The 21,183-nt window shown below is 36.2% G+C and overlaps 1 non-coding gene across 1 annotated transcript; it reads left to right on the forward strand.

Moving 5' to 3' along the window:
* The first annotated feature begins 516 nt into the window (after positions 1–516).
* LOC149022634 (small nucleolar RNA R71) lies at positions 517–623 on the forward strand. Its single transcript, XR_016172658.1, has one exon. It is a non-coding gene; the product is annotated as a small nucleolar RNA R71 (small nucleolar RNA).
* The last annotated feature ends 20,560 nt before the right edge of the window (positions 624–21,183 follow it).

A 21,183-nucleotide genomic window follows, 5' to 3' on the forward strand; every position in this document is an offset into this window, starting at 1 on the left:
AAAAATTGGGGTGGTTTTGTCGTCCTGGGTTGTTGGTATTGGAATATGGATCATTGCCTAGTTTAGAAACTCTTTGGACCAAATGTGCATGCTCCTTAACAAACTTAGGGTATTATGTAGCCAAATAGCAATCAATGACATGATGGGATAGGCTAGAACATAAAGCACATGCTTCAATCTGATTAGGTGGAGAGAAACTTGTATGAAGGGGGATGGGGTTTTTGTCTTAATGACAAGAGATAGTCCAATTTCTTTGATAGCAAGTCAACCTTAGTACTCATCTCAATGGTAGGATTGATCTCATAGAGACCGCTCCTCTTTGGTTACCAGGTGGATAGAATTTCAGTTCTATCTATTAAGGCATGATGTTGGGAGTTTTCACTAAGGGTCTCAAAAAGTTCCTATGCCGCATTTTCATTCTTGTGCATGAAAGTCCCACCACAAGAAGAATCAACCATTTGCCTATGTCGGTCTCTAAGGCCATCATAAAAACATTGAATCAACTACCATTTAGGAATAGCATGATGGGGGCACTTTTAAAGTACTTCTTTGAGTCTTTCCCGTGCCTCATGAAATTGTTCTTCTTCTTGTTGGGAGAAACTCATTATCGCTCTTCTAAGGCTATTGTTACGGCCAATGGGGAAGAATTTTTTAAGGAACTCCTGTTGCATTTTTGCCCAAGTGGAAATTTTAACATTGTCCAAAAATGATCAGCCAATGATTAGCTTTATCTTTAAGGGAGAATGGGAAAATAAGTAACCTTAAAGCATCAACTAAGAGGTTTTGAATTTTAACCATGGAGGACACCTCTAAAAACTCATCTAAGTGCTTATAAGGCTCTTCATTGGCAAGTCTATAAAAAGATGGTAGCATTTGAATCACACTAGACTTGATCTCATATTGAGCCGCTTCTATGTTAGGCAACTTAATACAAGAAACCGGAGTATATGTCGTAGGAATGAAATGCTCACTCAAGGGTCTCATTGGAGGCTCATTGTTTGCCATGGTTCTTTGCCTTCTAAGGGTGGCCAAGGTCTATTCTAACTCTAAAGCAGATTGGTGACCATGCATAAAAATAGCTACCACAAAGGAAAAAAAAAGCTAAGTAAATAAAATTAAAAGAAAATAACTAACGCAAAAGAGAAAGTTTAGGACATACCTGAAGAGCAATCCACGTGATCTTTAGAACAAAAATTACACATGTGGGATCAGAGGGATGGGATTTTTAAAAATTAACCTAAACAACCCAATCTAATGCAAATACTACAATTGAAATGTCATAAATACAATTATATCTAAGAAATAAAAGATATCAACCTAAACTAATTATCAAATCGCTACTCTTGCAGTTACCTACAAAACAATTGAAAAATATAATAATTAAATAATATAAAACAAATTAGAAATTAAAAACACTAAAATTACTCTAAAAGTTATTCCTAATTGACAACAAATCAATCCTAGCAACCGTGCTTTCAAGGTTTAAAGTATCTCACAATAGTATACGATACTTGCCGATACATATCCATATTTGCCCAAACCGATACGATACATCTCGATGTCTCTCCATTGAATTACACCTAAAATACATTAGCCAAAGCGATACAATACACGATACAGGACGACACATCTCTTAAAATCACCTGACCGATACGATACTCGATACCTATACTTCAACCTTGCGTGCTTTGGTTCCCCGGCAATGGCGCCAAAATTTGATAGTGTCGCTAACCAATCAAAAATAAAATCATATACTAATCTAGCTAGCAGAAAGTATGGGGTCGAACTATGGGGAACTAAAAGGCTAAGTTACTAAGATTGAATTCAACAAAACTAAATTTAAATTAAATTTATTAATTAATGCAAAAACTTAAACTATGAATGCGTGAAGATCTTTGGGATTTCGAATCCCCAATGCTTTTCACTAACCGATATAACTCTACGCTTCAAAACGACGGATGGTCTTTCCTACATATGCCCTATCTTCACAAGGCTATTGTCTTTCGCCGAAGTTTGGCACGCTTAGTTTGCTTAGCTATAGAACATCTTTGGTCAGACTCAAACACAATCAACTAGAAAATATAAAACAATCAAATTAATGAAATAAGCATGGTTCATCTACATCCCAAAGAAAATGAACTAGCTACTCATTATAATAAAGTTCATAAAACAAATAAAGATGAAATTTAGAGAGAAAGAGATGTGGTTTTATTATTGAGCAATGAGAGAGATGAGAGCCAAGTTCCGTGTTCGACGTCCTCTCCTCTTCTTTGTGGCTGGCTTCTCTTTTATGTATCTTGCACACAATGAATTCATTCTCTTCATACATTAGTTTGACCTTTATTTCGTTTGGATTATGGAAAAACTTAAAACTATAAAGTTGTACATATTTGCATTATCTTTCCATAGCATCTTGAATCACTACAATCTGAGTTTATACCAGAAAGATATGCCCAAAATACTCAAGGTGGGTCTGTTTACCCCATTTTCAGATCTTATTACCAATTTTGTTCCTTAGACCTCCACTTGTTTCCAATTTGGCTAAGAGATGCTCTCTTGGGCAGCAAGATGAAATCCCATGATTTAAAATCTACCAATATTTAATATATTTGCCAACTTGACTCCATATTATCTCTAGTAATCAAAATCACCTTATTCTTGAAAATACACAAAAATACTCAATTAGCGCTCTTTAAATTAACTAAGTATGAGAAATTAAATTAAATAAATAATGCTAACTGCATGCTTATCAGTAATCCTAGCCAAACACTGCTAGACAAGCCCTAGGTATGTCAACCAATAATTAGGGAAAGAGTTAAGGGGCACCATAGGAAAGCGTCCCATACCACCTCGACTGTTGTCCAAAGATAGAAATGTCAAAAGGACATTCCCCATTTCCCAATTACAACTTAGGCAAACACCTTCCAAATCAGTTTATAAGCACAACTGATGAATCATTCACATAGGGAAATAACCAATCATTCATAATCAAAATAACAAGTAAATCACATGATTAAGTCCTACTATAGTTGTGAAACCCAACCCTAACCTTGACCCGGAAACCCTGTTTTTTGTAGGTCCGACAACCCGAAGTAAAGCAGGAAGTCAACAATGGGCCATCCCAGTGGAAGACTTGGTGTTTGGCTTAAAATCCATGAGTGTTGATGACAGTGTTCCATTTATGGAAACTGCACCCTGATGAAGAAGGAATTAGTTGATGTACTTGGAGTACTCTCTGACTTGGTTCGAAGGCATTTCTACCTACTAGGTAAGTCACCTGGTGTGTGTGCAAAACCCCTTTATGTTTGGATTTGATCTGATCCTTCAATTCCCTGTTTTGGACTTGCTGTCCTGATTGGTCGACTCATTGGTTGACTGGGCCAGTTGACTCATTGGTCGACTGGGCCAGTCGACCAATCTATCGACCAATGAGATCTGATTTGCTGATTAGGTCTTTGCTTGCTCTATTTAAGTCCAATCTCGAGTCTACTTCGTATTTTCTGCCTCCAAACTCTGTGGAACGAACCAGAGCCCTCTGCAAGTCATCTCCCTTGCATCCTTGGTGATTCTCTTGACGGATCTTCGTCAAATCTCTTGCATTTACACAAAAAGGTATGTGATCATCCTCTTCTATGTTTCGTCGTTGATTCTCCATTACTTTTCTTTCCTTTTCTGATTGAGGACAGTAGAGATGATGTTGCATCTCTGTTGCAATTATCACCTTACTCATTCCCTCTCTTTTCCTAAGGATCTAAAGCTTGGTGGATGATCTTCATGAAGATCATCACATGCTTTTGAAGGAAAACATGTATCTATTCTCTTTCCTTATTTAGGTTGATGTTCTTCGGTCTTAGATCTATTTTCTAGAAGATCTATGCATGCTTTTCATGAATCCTTTATCACATTAGTAATCCATCATCCTATTGTTTCTTGTCCATGATTTTGCTATGAATTCTTCAAGAACCATGATTGATCTAATTATGGTAACCTTTTGTTTCATAATTTGTAACTTGAAGACTTGATATGATTAGAGTTTTGAAGTCCTCTATATACTTGCATACTATCATTGTAGTTTTCCCCCTTGTTTCGTACCCTTTTGAACCACCAAATTCTGTTTTGTATTCAAAAATCTCTGATTTTGAAGGCCACTGTCTCTGTTGGTCGACTCATTGGTCGACTGAGGTAGTAGACCAATCGACCAATGAGGACAGCAACCTCATATTTGGTCTGTTTTGGATGATTTGATTTCCTTCCTTTTAAGTATCTTTCCTAATATGTTATATATATTTGTTTAGGACTTTCTTTCCAAATTTAGCCAAGCTCTTACTTGATTCCCCCAAGATCCTTTGCGAGTTATATAAGGTAAGGATGGTTATTTCCTTAATTACATAGATTGCATGTTCTAGTTTCTATATTTGAATCTTTGATTTATTTCCTTAATTAGATTCTTACACTGATATACTACTGATGCAACTACCTTGATTACAGTAGCATTACTTGTTTATGCTAAATTGATTCATGTATGATTTACTTACCATTTATATACAAGTTGGATGTTGTTATTGATTTCTTTCCATATAATAAGTTACCATATATGTGATATGATGGAATTATGTTTGTGTATGATTAAGCATGGTTTGGAAAGGGGAGGTGTCCTTTTGACACTTCTGTCCTTGGACAACTACGGGAATATTATGGGATGTTTCTGGAGATGCCCTTTGGACACCTTCCAAAACTGTTGGATGACATATTTAGGGCTGTCTAGTAGTGTTTGGCTATGATGTCCTGTTATGTCAAACCCTAATCGGAGGGGTATTGAGACCGAACGACCTGTGGTAGCAATGGGGATTCATGGGCGCTCAAAACCAGTAACCAACCCGTGAGAGGACAGGAATCATATTGTGGGGGCCATTTGTTGGTAGGGTTGCATATGGATAGACTTGGGCTCACAGGCGCTCAAGACCGGTAACCAACCCATAAGGGGACGTGAGAGATTCCTGTTTACCATATGTGGATAACCAATAAGGTTGATGAGTCCGTAGTCAGGGACTATGAGGACTCTAGTGTGAAGGATACCGGAAAGGATCGCCAGGGGCGAGGAATAGACGTATCTGGATCTGACTTGATGTAAATAAGTAGGAGACTTGCATTTGGCTAGGCTATGACGCTGACATGCGCCAGTACTTAGACCAATGGTGATGTGAGAGAGCGGTGACTTAACCCTCAGCCATGGAATGTCTTGAGGGATGCCGGACCCACTACCAAAAGGCGTTGTGTGATGAGACCTTCCTAAAGAAGTATGGTGCTATGACTTAAAGCATGTCTGCCATTAGAGACCAGCATATATAGAGTTAGAATCATAATGCATCATATGTTTCATATCATATAGCATCTTACATTGCTTTGAAATCCTGCTATTTATGTTGTTATGGATTAACTGCCTTATTGGGTTTCTTTGAAACTCACTCCTTTTGTACAATATTTTTTGTTAGATTACTCTACAGGTATTGATGACTACGAAGGTCAATACGAGGAAGCGCAAACTGAAGAAGCGTACTTTACGCAAGGTGTTGGCAACCATGAAGATTACATTGAGGATTCCTCGAGTGGTCTTACTTGTTACCAGGATTAGCCCTACTGTGGAGTGGGAGCGTCTGAGCGTCATTGATGAAGTCTATGTTTATGAAGACATTCTCTATAAAGTAGAATAGACTTTAACTTAGTTTGTTATATCTTTCTTTCTTGTCTTAGAACCAATGTAATATTCTTTAGACTTTCGAACTACTTTTCGCTGTTTGTGGAGTGAGATTCCACCTCACTTTACTTATTGATTTAGACATTTTGATTGTCTTTCATACTCTGATAATATGTGATTTATTCTTTCCTTATTTGGATCTTTTGTTTATCTTTTGTACATTGATTATTTACGTTCATGATTATGTTATTGTCTATGTGGGAGGTTGATTACCTTGATACTTGATCTTTGGGGCTGTTGATCACACACTCGGGTATGCCGGGTAGGGTACCAGCTGGGTGGATGTGACAATAGTTACAGTAATTACAACAGAAATATAATTATGAGTGAGTCATGAAAACAATAGAATGATCATGCAACTCGAATTAAATATAAGAAAACATGCATTTTGGGTTATTTAGGAACAAACGTCCTTACCTTAGTTAATCTCGAAAAACTCCAGAGAAAAGTATGAGGACAAGTCCAAATCAAACAAATAAATCCTAAACAAACATAGGTTAAGCAATAGGAACAAACCCTTAAAGATTGGAAGTGAAACAAGCCAAAACAGGGCAAACCTTGCAGTCACTGACTCTGTTGGTCGGTCAACTTGATCTGTCAGGCTGATCGACCAAGCCAGTTCTGTACGGATAGAATCCCTAATTGTTTATCTGAAACTCAACTTCCGGGATTCGTAACACTCCGAAATTTTAAGGGAAACTCTATAATAGTAAACTAACATTATCTAGCATAGATTAGGTATCAACAATGATCATTAGAGTAGAATTCTAATTTAATCAAAAGCTAGGTTTTACAGAAATCAATCCGTGAATTCTACGAAAAGGCTAGAGAGAATGATAATTTACTTTCAAAAGAAAAGAACAATAGATCATGGTCAAAAATCATCATGGGAATGAATCTAGCATGCTTTAGAAATAAAAAACCTAAAATGGATATTCAATCATGAAGAACACATTTGATTTCCCTTCAAAATCATCATGTGGAGATTCACAAAGTCATAGAGTGTACGGAGATCCACTCTAGAATAGTAGAGATTGGAGGATCAGTTATGGGAATGACATGAGACCATCCACCTAATCACAGAGAATAGAAAAATTCAATAGAAGAGTAGATCAAGTGAGAGTAGGAGTGAATACCAACCTTAAGGAAGAAGATTCATTGAAAAGCTTTGACGATTTGATGAGGATCTTCCAAAATTCCAATGTGAGTGCTTGAGAGAGGCTTCCCACGTTCTCTAGAGGCTTAGGAACATAATGGGGCTGATTACCACGAAGTTCTAATATAAAGAGCATCAAAACCCTAAAAATTAGAGTTTTACAGAACAACCCCTGTCTCGTTGGTCGCTCCAGCTTGGTCTTCAAGCTGATCAACCAAAGTGATCGACCAACACTGACAGCAAGGTCAAAAGCAAGGTTTTCAAGCTCCAAACCTCAAAAATCCAAAGTGGTTTCTCCCAACTCAAACAAGTAACTTACCTAGCATTGAGGGAGCTTCCAAAAAATGTCAAACTAAGTCTCAAGTCAATCCACCAAGCTCTTCATCACCAAGATGTTATTTCTTCTCCAAATCAGGTAAGTTTTTCATATAGGGAACTCCATCATCAATCTCCATGGGTTTTGGGTCAAACACCATGTCTTCCACTGAGATGGCCCACAATTGCCTTCTACCATCACTTTGGGTCTTCGAACCTTTAAACAAATGGATTTCCGGGTTAGGGTTTGGGTTGGATTTCACATTCTCCCCCCCCCCCTTAAAAGAAATTTCTTCCTTGAAATTGAAAGCATACCTGGGTTTCCAAAAAGACGGGGAAACTTCTCTTTCATCTCTTCTCCCTTCTCTGAAGAAGCTTCTTCAAGGGTGTGATTCATTCACTGAATCTTTACCAAGGGGATAGTCAGATTCCGCAATTGTTTGTCCTTTTTGTCTAGGATTTCGGCCGGTTCTGCATTGTATGCAAGATCAACACTAAGTCCTTAAGGATCTCACTGTAGTACATGTTCCGAATTCTCTATGTATCACTGAAGCATCGATATATGGAAAACATCATGAACTCCAACAAGAGACGGAGGTAAGGCCACACGGTACGCAACAAGTCCAACCTTTTCCAGAATCTCATAAGGTCCAATGAGCTGAGGGCTAAGCTTTCCTTTAACATTGAATCTCATCACACCTTTCATAGGTGACACTTTTGGAAAAGCTTTCTCCCCAACTTGAAATTTCAAATCGGTCCTTCTAATCATGTCTACCATTGCACTTGTAGCTTCAATCATTTCTGAACCTAAAACTTCTCTTTCACTAGCTCTGTCACATCCACCTAGCCGGTACCCTATCTGGCATACCCAAGTGTGTGATCCACAACCCCGAAGATCAGTATCGAGGAAACCAACCTCCCACATTTACAATAATATAATCACAAACAAGACATAATCAATGTTATATTACATTAACAAAGAGATCTAGATAAGATTCAGAGACAAACAACATAATCAATGTGCGGAAAGAATGATACCAATATAATAATCAATGTAGAGTGTAGCGGAAAATCACTCCACATAACACAGCAGAATAATAGATCGAAAGTCAAAAGAAAGATTACAACCGATTCCCAAAAAATGAAAGGGATAGAAAAGAAGTAATGAAAACTAAACTAAGGTCTCTTCTAACTTATAAATATAACTTCTAAAAGTAAAAGTCTCAGAGTCCAGAAAACGAGTAACTAGCACATGAGTGCAACTAATCCTGACACTATATGTCTTCACCCATGAATTCTTCACTTTCGTAGTCACCGTAGCCACCACCTTGGGAGTAGTATGCGTCATCGGCTTGTACTTTGGTGAGCACATTTATGTGTGAAATCTTAGGGTATAAAGCATGCATTTTACACACTTTGAGTAGAGCTACCTTGGGTTTTATGTTGTTTTTTCAGATTTTATGATTTTTAAGGACCGAAAATAATATTTGGAGTTTTGGGTATGAAATGTGCGATTCTACACGTTAGGATGTCAAATTCTCAAGTGCGAAAGTGGACCTAATTTGGAGTATGATGGGCTAGAGATGCAATTATGGGCCAACTCCAAAATATCTTGTAAAATTAGATTATGATTTTTATTTTATTTTTCTTTATTGTAATTGAAAGAATGTATGGGGCCCACAAATAGTCAAAGATTAGGATTTTCTACTTTTCTACAAGATTTCATTTTTTTTTAGATTTTATTTATTTCTCTATTTAGTTTTCTCTCTCTCTTCCCACTTTCTATTCTTTTCACTATTTTATTTTATTATTTTTCCTTAATTAACCTAAAATCACTTTTCTAAAACGTGTGTATATATATATATATATATATACTCTTTCTTCTCCACCTTCTCTACGTGTAATTCAAAGTTAAGTTTTTTTTTTTCTTCTAATTTATTCTTTTTCTCCACTTTCCCTCTTCACATACTTCTTATTTTTTTTCTCCTCACATTCTCTCTCTCTCTCTCTCTCTCTCTCTCTCTCTCTCTCTCTCTCTCTCTCTCTCTCTCTCTCTCTCTCTCTCTCTCTATTTCTAACGAATTTTGCATTTTCTTTATTTCTTTTTCTTTTCCCATTTTACTCTTATTATTATTATTAGTATTATTATTTTATTTCCTTGTTTATAAATTATTTTCCTTCTCCTATAAATATTACCTCCCAGTTAGGTCTACTTTACACTTGATTTTCTCTTTAGTTTATTTTGGTCTTGCACTTTCTATTCTCTTTAGCTTGCTCTATGTTTTCTCTAGTTCTTTGATTAATTTGTGGGTTTTAATTCTAGATTAAATGTTTAGGTTTTAATGTTTTGCAAGAAATATTAAAATTGTGTAATTTATTTGATGCAAGTGTATTTCCTTTATTTTTACAATACAAATTCAAGTTCAAGTTTCAAGTTTGAGGATTCGCTTTCTCTCTAGGTCTAGCAATTGCAGATCTAGATTATTCTAGATCTGATTGTTAGGGTTGGTTGAGATTCGAATCGTTTATTCAAGCTTTTTTTGGAGATTCAAAGATGCAAGTAAGTAACAGTCTTCAATAATCTTCTCTTCCCCCCTCCATTCCCGCTTCTATATACCCCTCCATATTATTCATTTAGTATTTAATTTCAGCATTTATTTATTGTTCTCCCTTCCCTTTGGGTCCTTGATCAAAGATGCCTATAGTCGTGCCTCTCTTTGGTTAAGGTTTCCCTTTTGCGTTTATTGCTTTGTTATTTACTTTCTGTTATTTACTTTTTGCTCTTTTGTTTTTCTCTTTAATATCCTTTCCCCCGATCGGTGGATTGTAAGCTACGGCAAAGGGTCCACGGTCAAAGTCATTATAATTATATTCCCCTTCCCCCGATCGGTGGATTGTTCGCATTTTTTTTTCCTGTCTTTTATTTATGCATTGGTTATGTTTGCTTTATTTTTTGTTTTAATTTGATTGCATTAGATGTATGGATTAGGATCATTGGTTTGTTTAATTAATTAGTTAATAAAATTGAATCATTCCACTCTTGCATTACCATTAAGAAATTGAATTCTAGGTAGCATATCTCCCTGAGATCGACCCGTTAGCTACACGATACTGCGCGCTTGCGGTTATTTAATTTTGCAAACAAGTTTTTGGCGCCGTTTTCGTAAAGATATTTGTTCATCTTATTTTTCTCATTCTTAGGTAAATCAAAGTGTTAAGAAAAAAATTCAAAGATATTGCTCTTAACTTGAGTAGAAGCAAAAACGTATAGTAGTCCCCACTCTACTGTAGAATCCCTAGGATTCTATTGTAGGTGGCTCCGAAGACTATACAGATTCCCTTGCTGTCAAACCTATACAGCGCTCAGCTATACGGCAACCTTACGGCTGTGGAATCATTGTTTCAATCTTTGTGGTGGGGAAATCCATTACTTTCCCTTTTGTTTTTGGTTTTATTTTATTTTCTTTTCTTCTTTAGTTCCTTTATTTATAAATAAATAAAAACTCATCTTCCGTAAGAGCCTTTAGTTGCATTAGGAGGTTAGTGTATGTGTGTCTAGACTTGTGATTCCACCAATCGACTTATCCGAGTATCTACCTTGACCATGGGAGACATACCTCTACCTAAGAGTCTTAGGGATAGATTTTACCCAACTCGGTCTACACAACCCTCTTGTATATGTTTACCTGACGTAAGGAGTAACAATTTTGAACTTAAACCTAATTATCTATCTATGTTACCTCAATTTCATGGGTTACCTGATCAAGATGCGTATTTGTTCCTTAGGGAGTTTGAGGAGGTTTGTGTCTTTATGAAGGTACACCAACTCACTGATGATACCGTAAGACTACGTTTTATTACCTTTGCATTAAAGGACCAAACCAAAAAGTGGTTTTATAGCCTATCTTTGGATAGCATTACTACATGGAAACAATTCACTATCCTATTCTTGAAGAAATTCTTTTTTTTTTTAAGACGAATAAAATAAGAAATGACATTCTTCAATTTCGTCAAAAACCCAATGAGTCATTTGCTAAGGTAATGGAGAGGTTCCAAAGCCTTCTCCAAGAATACCCTCACCACGGTTTAGAATTATGGCATTTATGCCAAATAATTTATGAGGGTATTGATTATCAGACTAAACAACTTTTGGAATCTATGTGCCCCACAAGATTTACATCGTTCACTGATGATTCAAAAGCTTGGAAATTTCTTTTAGACCTAGCAGATAGAACTAGAGAATTGGAGTGAACCCAAATCTGAAAGGACTAATAGGGGGTACTTTGTTGATAGCCAAGTTCATAAGGATGCACAAATAGATAGTCTTTTGAAAAAATTAGAGACTTTGGTAGTAAAAGTTACAACACCACGACCACCAAGTCAATCACATTTTATTGACAAATCTATTGCCATATGTGCATGGTGTCAGTCTCTTACACATGTAATTAAGGAATGCCCTATATATTCTGGAGGCCAACATGAAAATGTCAGTGTGATGTTCCCAAACCCATACAATCCTGGGTGGAAGAGTCATCCTAACTTTTCATGGTCTCAAGGGCAAAACCAAAATGGGTTAAGCAATTATTCCACACAAAATCAATTTGGTGCTCCTCAAAAACAAAGTGCACTATTTTTTCATAATCAAAATGTGCAGTTCCCTCAAGCCCTAAATTTTCAGAATGCCAATTTAGCTAGGCCTGTCAATCCACCTGTTGTGCCTCTTACGCCTCACATTGCACAAAATCAATCACCACATGGTTTTAATAGACGTAATAATCCAGAGTTTTCTCGTCTCTCTACCTTAGAGAAGAATATGGAAGTACTTTCCAGCACCTTCATGACTTCTATGCATAATATGGAAAAACAAATATCCACTCTTGCAGGTGCTTTATCTGAGCGAGAAAAAGGTAAAATGCCTAGCCAACCTGAGTTAAATCCTAGGATTCAGATTCAACAAAGACCATCAAATTTACCAAATCAAGTTAGCAAAGTTGAATCCTCCCCTTCTTCTTTAGCTTCAATAAATTCTGTGTCTGCATTGCGAAGTGGGAAAGGATATTTAATAGGTGAGTCACATAATAATGAAAAGAGCAAGATTAGTGACTACTATGATGAGAAGAATCTTTAAGTATCTCCTAAAGAGGGTTTGTCTGAAAAACCCATAGAAGCTGAGGATGAATCAACTACTATAGCAGTACCTAAGTTTGCTAAACCATTAACTGAAACTATAAGAAAAAAGAAAATTTCAACTGAGAGTCCTTATGTTCCTAAGGCCCCTTATCCCAGCCGTCTAGTTAATAAGAAGTCTGCAACTATGGAGAAAAAAATTTGTCTTCAAAAAAGTAGAAGTGAATATCCCTCTTTTAGATGTCATATCCCAAATCCCCACCTATGCAAAAGTGTCGAAGATCTATGCACTCATAAAAGAATCACTAGCGTTCCCAAAAAGGCGTTTTGGCAGGTAATATCAGTTCCATAATTACTCAACCTGTAGCAACCAAGTATAAGGATCCAGGGAGCCCTACCATAGCTTGTGTCATAGTTAATACATACATTGAGCATGCTTTACTTGATCATGGTGCAAGTGTGAACATTTTGCTTTATCATGTTTATAAGCAACTAGGATTGGGAAAATTGAAAGCAACTAAAACTATTCTTCAGTTGGCGGATAGGTCAATTAAGATTCCTAAAGGGATGGTTGAAGATGTTTTACTGAAGGTGGGAGAATTTATTTTCATAGTTGATTTTATTGTGTTAGATACTAAACCTTTTTCAATCAAGGATGAAATCCCAATAATTTTAGGAAGACCGTTTTTGGCTACTAGTAACGCATTAATCAATTGTCGCAATGGCCTTTTACGGTTGTCTTTCGGCAATCGAACTGTGGAGTTTAATATGTTCAAGATAGGGAAATAACTACAAATTGAGGAAGAAATCAATATGCTTGAGAAGTCTTTGGATTTTCCAATTGATATGATTACCAACTTTGAGATTGATTTTGATCTTGAATTTCAAGAATGCATGGATATGTTGGATGATGATAGTGAAACTTTCTTTTTTGAAGTCTCAAGTTTTCACATACCTTTGGAGCCTAGTAAACCCCCATCCATCTCCATCTCCATTCCCAAACCCTCAATAATTGAACCCCCCCCCCAAGCTAGAATTGAAAGAGTTGCCTTGTAATTCGCAATATGCTTTCTTGGGACAAGATAATTTTCTTTCTGTCATTGTTGTCTCTGATTTAACTTCTTACAAAGCAGAAGAGTTGATCACACTATTGAATGATAATAGAGAAGCATTGGGTTGGTCTATGACTAATATCAAAGGTGTAAGCTCTTCCATTATACAATCTCTTATTAATCTTATGAAGAATGCCAAATATTTTAGAACACCTCAGTGTATGCTGAGTATTTTCTTTGACATTGTGAAGGTTTTTCTTAAAGTCTTTAGGGATGACTTTTCTATTCATGGTTTTTCTTATTTGGAGTGTCTTCCCCATCATACATTGATATTGAAAATAAGACTAAAGCTTCCCATGATAAGCACATCTTGACTGAAAGGTATACCCCTCATTTGTCTTCCTTGTTTATCTTTTCATGCATGCATTGAGGACATTACATTACTTAAGTGTGTGTGTGGGGGGGGGGGGGGGGAATACCTTCTTTGTAAATTTTAACTTTGGATTTTGGTTAGTGTACATACTATTTCAATTGCTATGATGTGTGAAATGAGAGTGATTTTGGTACCCATCGTGAACATATAAAAACCCTGTTGAGAGGACGGTAACTTGTATGTATGTATGTTGAGATGAGAATTTCCTTAGAAAAATAAGAGACCCTTAACTTTAGGCATTGGACCATCTATGGGTTTTGTGGGTCCTTGTTTCTTTTGCTAGAAGTTGAGATCAATTTTTTGTATGGCATGACAAAAGTTCAAAAAGAAGTGAATAGAAAAGAAGTTGAATTCCTTGGAACTAGACAGGGCACTCCGACTCAGGAATCGAGGTGACTTGATCAAAACTCTTAGGAATGAGATTATTAAAAAGAACTCTCGTATCACTGTCTATGTGGGCATATGCAAATCAAAGCTACAAAGTAACTTCGGTTTTTGGTGTTTGCTCCACCATGTCATTCAAATCAACCATAGTGGAGTAAAGTAGAGTTCACTACTCAAAAGAAAGAAAAAAGAGAAACAAAAAACTGCAAGTGTCATCAATGCCTTGGTAGCAATCAATGCCTTGGTAGCAATGTTTGGTCAAAAATACTTCAAAACCTTAGTCCTTGGTCCTCTTACTCTATGAGTGGTTTTGCTTAAAGGAGAGGTGTACTTGAAAGATATAAGGTGAGTCTTTGACAGAGATGTATGCTTAGTCTCAAGAATCAATATGGGGTAATAAAGTTCAAATGTGAGGGATCTTAAATCAATGGTGAGGAAAGTTGTCATAGCTATTCCGTATAAGTACTTACCAATTGTTGGAGTTGGAATTTGCAATATTTTATTTTGAACTGAATTGGAATTTTGGATGTATATTCGTTGCAAACATCCACGAGACAAAACTCGTCCTCTAGGGGTAACCTAGTGGTTTAAAGGCTTGTTGCACATTCTAAGTGTAACCGTGATTCCTACAAAAGTGAGTTAGGATTTTATACTATTGCATTAGTTTCTTTTCTGCATATGTCATTTTTTTATTCTTGCTTGAGGACAACCATAGTTTAAGTGTGGGGGAATCTGATGAGCACATTTATATGTGAAATCTTAGGGTATAAAACATGCTTTTTACACACTTTGAGTGGAGCTACCATGTGTTTTATGTTGTTTTTTTTTTCTTCAGATTTTATGATTTTTAAGGACCGAAAAGAATATTTGGAGTTTTGGGTATGAAACGTGCGATTTTACATGTTAGGATGTCCGTTCAAATTCTCAAGTGCGAAAGTGGGCCTAATTTGGAGCATGATGGGCTAGAGATGCAATTATGGGTCAACTCCAAAATATCTTGTAAAATTAGATTAGGATTTTTATTTTATTTTTCTTTAATGTAATTGAAAGAATGTATGGGGCCCACAAGTAGTCAAAAATTAGGATTTTCTATTTTTCTACAAGATTTCATTTTTTTTTTAGATTTTATTTATTTCTCTAATTAGTTTTCTCTCTCTCTTCCCACTTTCTATTCTTTTCACTATTTTATTTTATTCTTTTTCCTTAATTAACCTAAACTCACTTTTCTAAAATGTATATATATATATATATATATACACACACACTCTTTCTCTTTCTTCTCCACCTTCTCCACGTGTAATTCAAAGTTAAGTTTTTTTTTTTTTTTTTTTTTTTCTAATTTATTCATTTTCTCCACTTTCCCTCTTCACGTACTTCTATTTTTTTCTCCTCACATTCTCTCTCTCTCTCTCTCTCTCTCTCTCACTCTCTCTCTCTCTCGCTCTCTCTTTATTTCTAACGAATTTTGCTCTTTCTTTATTTCTTTTTCTTTTTCCATTTTATCTTATTATTATTTTATTTCCTTGTTTGTAAATTATTTTCCTTCTCCTATAAATATTACCTCCCAGTTAGGTCTAGTTTACACTTGATTTTCTCTTTAGTTTATTTTGGTTTTGCACTTTCTATTCTCTTTAGCTTGCTCTACGTTTTCTCTAGTTCTTTGATTAATTTGTGGGTTCTAATTCTAGATTGAATGTTTAGGTTTTAATGTTTTGCCAAAAATATTGAAGTTTGTGTAAATTTATTTGATGCAAGTATATTTCCTTTAATTTTATCAATACAATTTCAAGTTCAAGTTCAAGTTCATGCTTCAAGTTTGAGGATTTGCTTTCTCTCTGGGTCTAGCAATTGCAGATCTAAATTATTCTAGATCTTATTGTTAGGGTTGGTTGAGATTCGAATCGTTTATTCAAGTTTTTTTTTTTGAGATTCAAAGATGCAAGTAAGTAACATTCTTCAATAATATTCTCTCCCCCCTCCATTCCCGCTTCTATCTACCCCTCCATATTCTTAATTTAGGATTTAATTTCATGATTTATTTATTGTTTCCCTTCCCCTTGGGTCCTTGATTAAAGATGCCAACAGTCGTGCCTCTCTTTGGTTAAGGTTTCCCTTTTGCGTTTGCTTTGTTTATTGCTTTGGTATTTACTTTCTGCACTTTTCTTTTTCTTTTGTTTTTCTTTTTAATATCCTTTTGATCATGTCGCTAACCAATCAAAAATAAAATCCTATACTAATCTAGCAAGTAGAAAGTACGGGGTCGAACTATGGGGAACTAAAAGGCTAAGTTACTAAGGTTGAATTTAACAAAACTAAATTTAAACTAAATCTATTAACTAATGTAAAACGTTAACTGTGAATATGTGAAGATCTTTGGGATTTCGAATCCACAATGCTTTTCCCTAACCGATATAACTCTATACTTCAAAGTAAATTAAGGATGGTCTTCCTAGATATGCCTTATCTTCGCCAGACTATCGTCCTTCGCGGAAGCTTGGCATGCTTAGTTCGCTGAGTTATAGAACATCTTTGGCCAAATTCAAACACAATCAACTAGAAGATATAGAACAATCAACTTAATGAAATAAGCATGGTTCATCTGCATCCCAAAGAAAAGGAACTAGCTACTCATTATTACAAAGTTCATAAGAAAAATAAAGATGAAACATAGGGACAGAGAGAGAGATGTGGTCTTCTTCTTCAGCAATGAGAGAGATGAGAGCCGCATTCGCCGTCATCTTTTCTATGGTTGGCTTCTCTTTTATGTCTCCCGCACACAATGAATCCCCTCTCTTTACCCGTCGATTTGACCTTTATTATTTCGGAATTTGGAAAAACTCAAAACTGGAAAGTTGTAGATATTTTCAATATAGTTTCATAGCATCTTGAATCATCGAAATCCAAGCTCATACGAGAGAGATATGCCCAAAATACTGAAGGTAGGTCTGTTTACCCTATTTTGAGATTTATTACCAATTTTGTTCCTTAGACCTCCACCTATTTCCAATTTGGCTAAGATCTCACTTTTCATGATTTCTTGAGCAGCAAGATTGAATGCCATGATTTAAAATCCACCAATATCTAATATATTTGCCAACTTTACTCCATATTATCTCTAATATCCAAAATCTCCTTATTCCTGAAAAATACACAAAAATACTCAATTAGATCTCTTTAATTAAATAAGTATGGGGAATTAAATCAAATAAATAATGGTAAATGCATGCTTATCAAATACCCCCACACTTGAGTATTTGCTAGTCCTCGAGCAAAACAAAAAAAAAAATAAAACTAATACAGAAACTAAAGAAAGAAAAACCTAACTCACTTTCGTAGGAATCACGGTTGCACTTAGCATGTGCAACAAACCTTTAAACCTCTAGGTTACCCTAGTGGACGAGTTGTGTCTCGTAAGTGTTTGCAGAGAATATACACACAAAATTCTTAAGTGCTCTTCTAATTATTCTGGCAGTAGTAAGAGTAGAAAGATAGATTCCAAGACAAAGACACGCCACTAAAGATTAAAGGGAATATAGGCACTCCCACACTTAAGCTCTTACACCCTCTCTTGAGTCTAGCTCTAGGCAAACAATTCAATCGAGAAGTTTCTTCTTATCTTCAGTCTACCAGTTCACCCTCAGATAAGACTAAACTATGTACCAAATAATACCAAGAACTCAAGATCTAAGCAATATTAACCTTCTTAGACATTTCACCTTATAAGCACATTAATTCACTTCTTTCTTTAATGATCATAGTTCTAGTCCGTGCAATGTCTTGCCTCTTAAGCTTTCTAGATGGCCTATGTAACGAGTGTTGGGTCAGCCGCTCTCAAACCAGATGGCTTTAAGGGACTAGGTGTAGAATACCCCTCGAACTTACTTACTCAAGCCAACTAGGCTACAAGCCAAGACTGGACCAAAGACACCCCAACTGTTTGACGCGAGGCACGATGTTGGTGACACCGAGACCCGGTTACTAAGAAGGAGGTCTAACCTTTAAACTTCAACATTTTTTTTCTTTTTCTTTTTTCACATTATACTTCAATTCACTTCACATTTAAATAGTCTAAAATCGGTCTCAACTTGTCACCATAAGCACAAGGCAATACAAGATAACTAGATGGTCAAACCTTTTGGACTACCTGGAATTCCTATTTTCCGATTCAACCTCGGTCTCAAAATGTAAAACCCATTACTATTCTCTTAAGAGGGTGTTCATTACATCAGATGGGATTTCTAAAACACTTAAACTCTCATTTTGTATCTAAGCAAGGAATTAAAACATTTATCTTACCAAAGCCAGAAAAAATTGGGCACTTTTTATCTTTGTGACAATGCTCTACCAACTATCAACAAGTCTTACTCGAGTTGACACCCCCCCACACTTAAATTATGCAATGACCTCAGTGCATGCAAAAATAATAGAAGCAAATAGAGGAAAGAGTGTACCCGATGTTTGAAATCATGATAGAGCACGCAACAGTAAAACCTAACAACAAACAAACAAAAGAGAAGAAAAAGAACAAAAAATAACATCTATACAAATGGGTTGTCTCCCATAAAGCGCTAAGTTTAGAGTCTTTAGCCAGACTCAGTAAGAAGCAGCCAATGGAGGTGGAGGCTCAAATCTAAATGTGAATGGTGACTTCTCCAAAGAAGTGGAAGAGTCCAACAATGTGTTTGTCACATCCTCCCAGCCGGTACCCTAACTGGCATACCCGAGAGTGTGATCCACAGCCCCGAAGATCAGGTATCGAGTAATCAACCTCCCACATAAACAATAACATAATCATGAACAATAATAATCGATGTGCAACAAATAAACCAAAGATCCAAATAAGGAAAGAATGAATCATATATAAATCAGAGTACTAACTATAATCAGAGTGTCTAAATCAAATAAGTAAAGTGAGGCGAAATCCCACTCTACAACCAGTGGAAATGTAGTTCTAAAAGAGAAGAAACATAATGAAATCTAATCCCAATAGCAGGTACAATAGGTAACTAAATTGTTCTCAATCTTATAGACAATATCCCTATAAGTATAAATCTCATAAATGGCACAAGGGCGCTTCCACTCTATGGTCAGACTAAGCATCGTACAGAGCATAACCACTCGCGGAATCTTCAGTGTAATTGTCGTAATCGCAATCACTTTCCTGGAGATATGCCTCTTCTCCTTGCGCTTCTTCATACGAGCAGTCATGATACTCAGAACCTGTAAAGTAGTCTAACAAACATTGTACAAAAGGAATGAGTTTCAAAGAAACTCAATAAGGCAGTTAAATCCATAATAACATAAATGGCAGGATTACAAAACAAACATAAATGCAATATGGTATGAGACAAACAATGAATGTATGAATCTAACTCTATGTATGCTGGTCTCTATTGGCAGACATGCTTTAAGTCATAGCACCGTACTTCTTTTGGAAAGTCTCATTCACTCATCATCAGTTGGTAATGGGTCCTTCATCCCTCAGGATATTCCATGGCTGGGGGTATAGGTCACCACTCTCTCACATCACCATTGGTCTAAGTACCGGCTCATGTCAGGGTTAAAGCCTAGCCAAATGCAAGTCTTCTACTCAGTTACATCAAGTTAGATCCAGATACGTCCATTCCTTGCCCCTGGCGATCCTTTCCGGTATCCTTCACACTAGAGTCCTCATAGTCCCTGACTACGGACTCATCAACCCTATTGGTTATCCACATATGGTAAACGGGAAGCTCTCACGTCCTCTCATGGGTTGGTTACCGGTCTTAAGCGCCCGTGAGCCCAAGTCTAACCATATGCAACCCTACCGATAAATGGTCCCCACAATGTGATTCCTGTCCTCTCACGGGTTGGTTACCTGTCTTGAGCGCCCATGAATCCCCATTGCTACCACGGGTCGTTCGGTCTCAATACCCCTCCGATTAGGGTCTGACATAACGGGACACCCTAGCCAAACACTACTAGACAGTCCTAAATATGTCATCCAACAGTTTAAGAAGGTGTCCAAAGGGCATCTGCGGAAACATCCCATAATATTCCCGTAGTAGTCCTAGGACAGAAATGTCAAAAGGAACACCTCTCCTTTCCAAACCATACCTAAGCATACACAAGCATCAATCCATAACATCACATATATGGTAACTTCATATATGGAAAGAAATCAATAATTACATTCAACTTGTGTATAACTGGTAAGTAAATCATACATGAGTCAATTTAATATAAACAAGTAATGCTACTGATATCAAGACAGTACCACAGTAGTATAACATTGTAAGAATCTAATTAAAGAAATAAATTAACAAGATTCAAATATAGAAACTAAGATATGCAATTTATGTTGTTAAGGAAGTAACCATCCTTACCTTTTATAACTTGCAAAGGAATCTTAAGAAATCAAGTAAGATCTTGAGAAGAAGGTCCTAAACAAGTGTATACAATATATTAGGAAAGTTCCTTACAGAAAAGATATCAAAACATCCAAAACAGACCAAATCTGGAGTTGCTGTACTCATTGGTCGATTGGATTGGTCTCTTGTTTGATCGACCAATCGATCGACCAATGGAGACACATGGCCTACAAAATCAGAGTTTTAAGAATAAAGAACCGAATTTGGTGGTTCAAAAGGGTACTAAACAAGGGGTAAACTACATTGGTAGTATCCTAACATATAGAGGACCTCAAAACACTAATCGAATCAAGTTTTCAAGTTACAAATTAGGAAACAAAAAGTTACCATAATTAGATCAATTATGGTTCTTGAAGAATTCAAAATACAAATCATAGACAAGAACAATAGGAGAATGAATCATTGATTTTGATAAAGATATCATGGAAGGCATACTTAGATCTTCAAGAAAATAGATCTAAGAACATGAATCTAAATAAGGAAACAAAACTTACCATAGATGTATCAGTCATGATTCTTGAAGAAAGCATGGTATGATAGAGGAGAAACAA

The sequence above is a fragment of the Hakea prostrata genome, chromosome 3, assembly GCF_041222555.1.
Source record: "Hakea prostrata isolate BN-2017 chromosome 3, UWA_Hpros_2, whole genome shotgun sequence".
Taxonomy (NCBI): Eukaryota; Viridiplantae; Streptophyta; class Magnoliopsida; order Proteales; family Proteaceae; genus Hakea; species Hakea prostrata.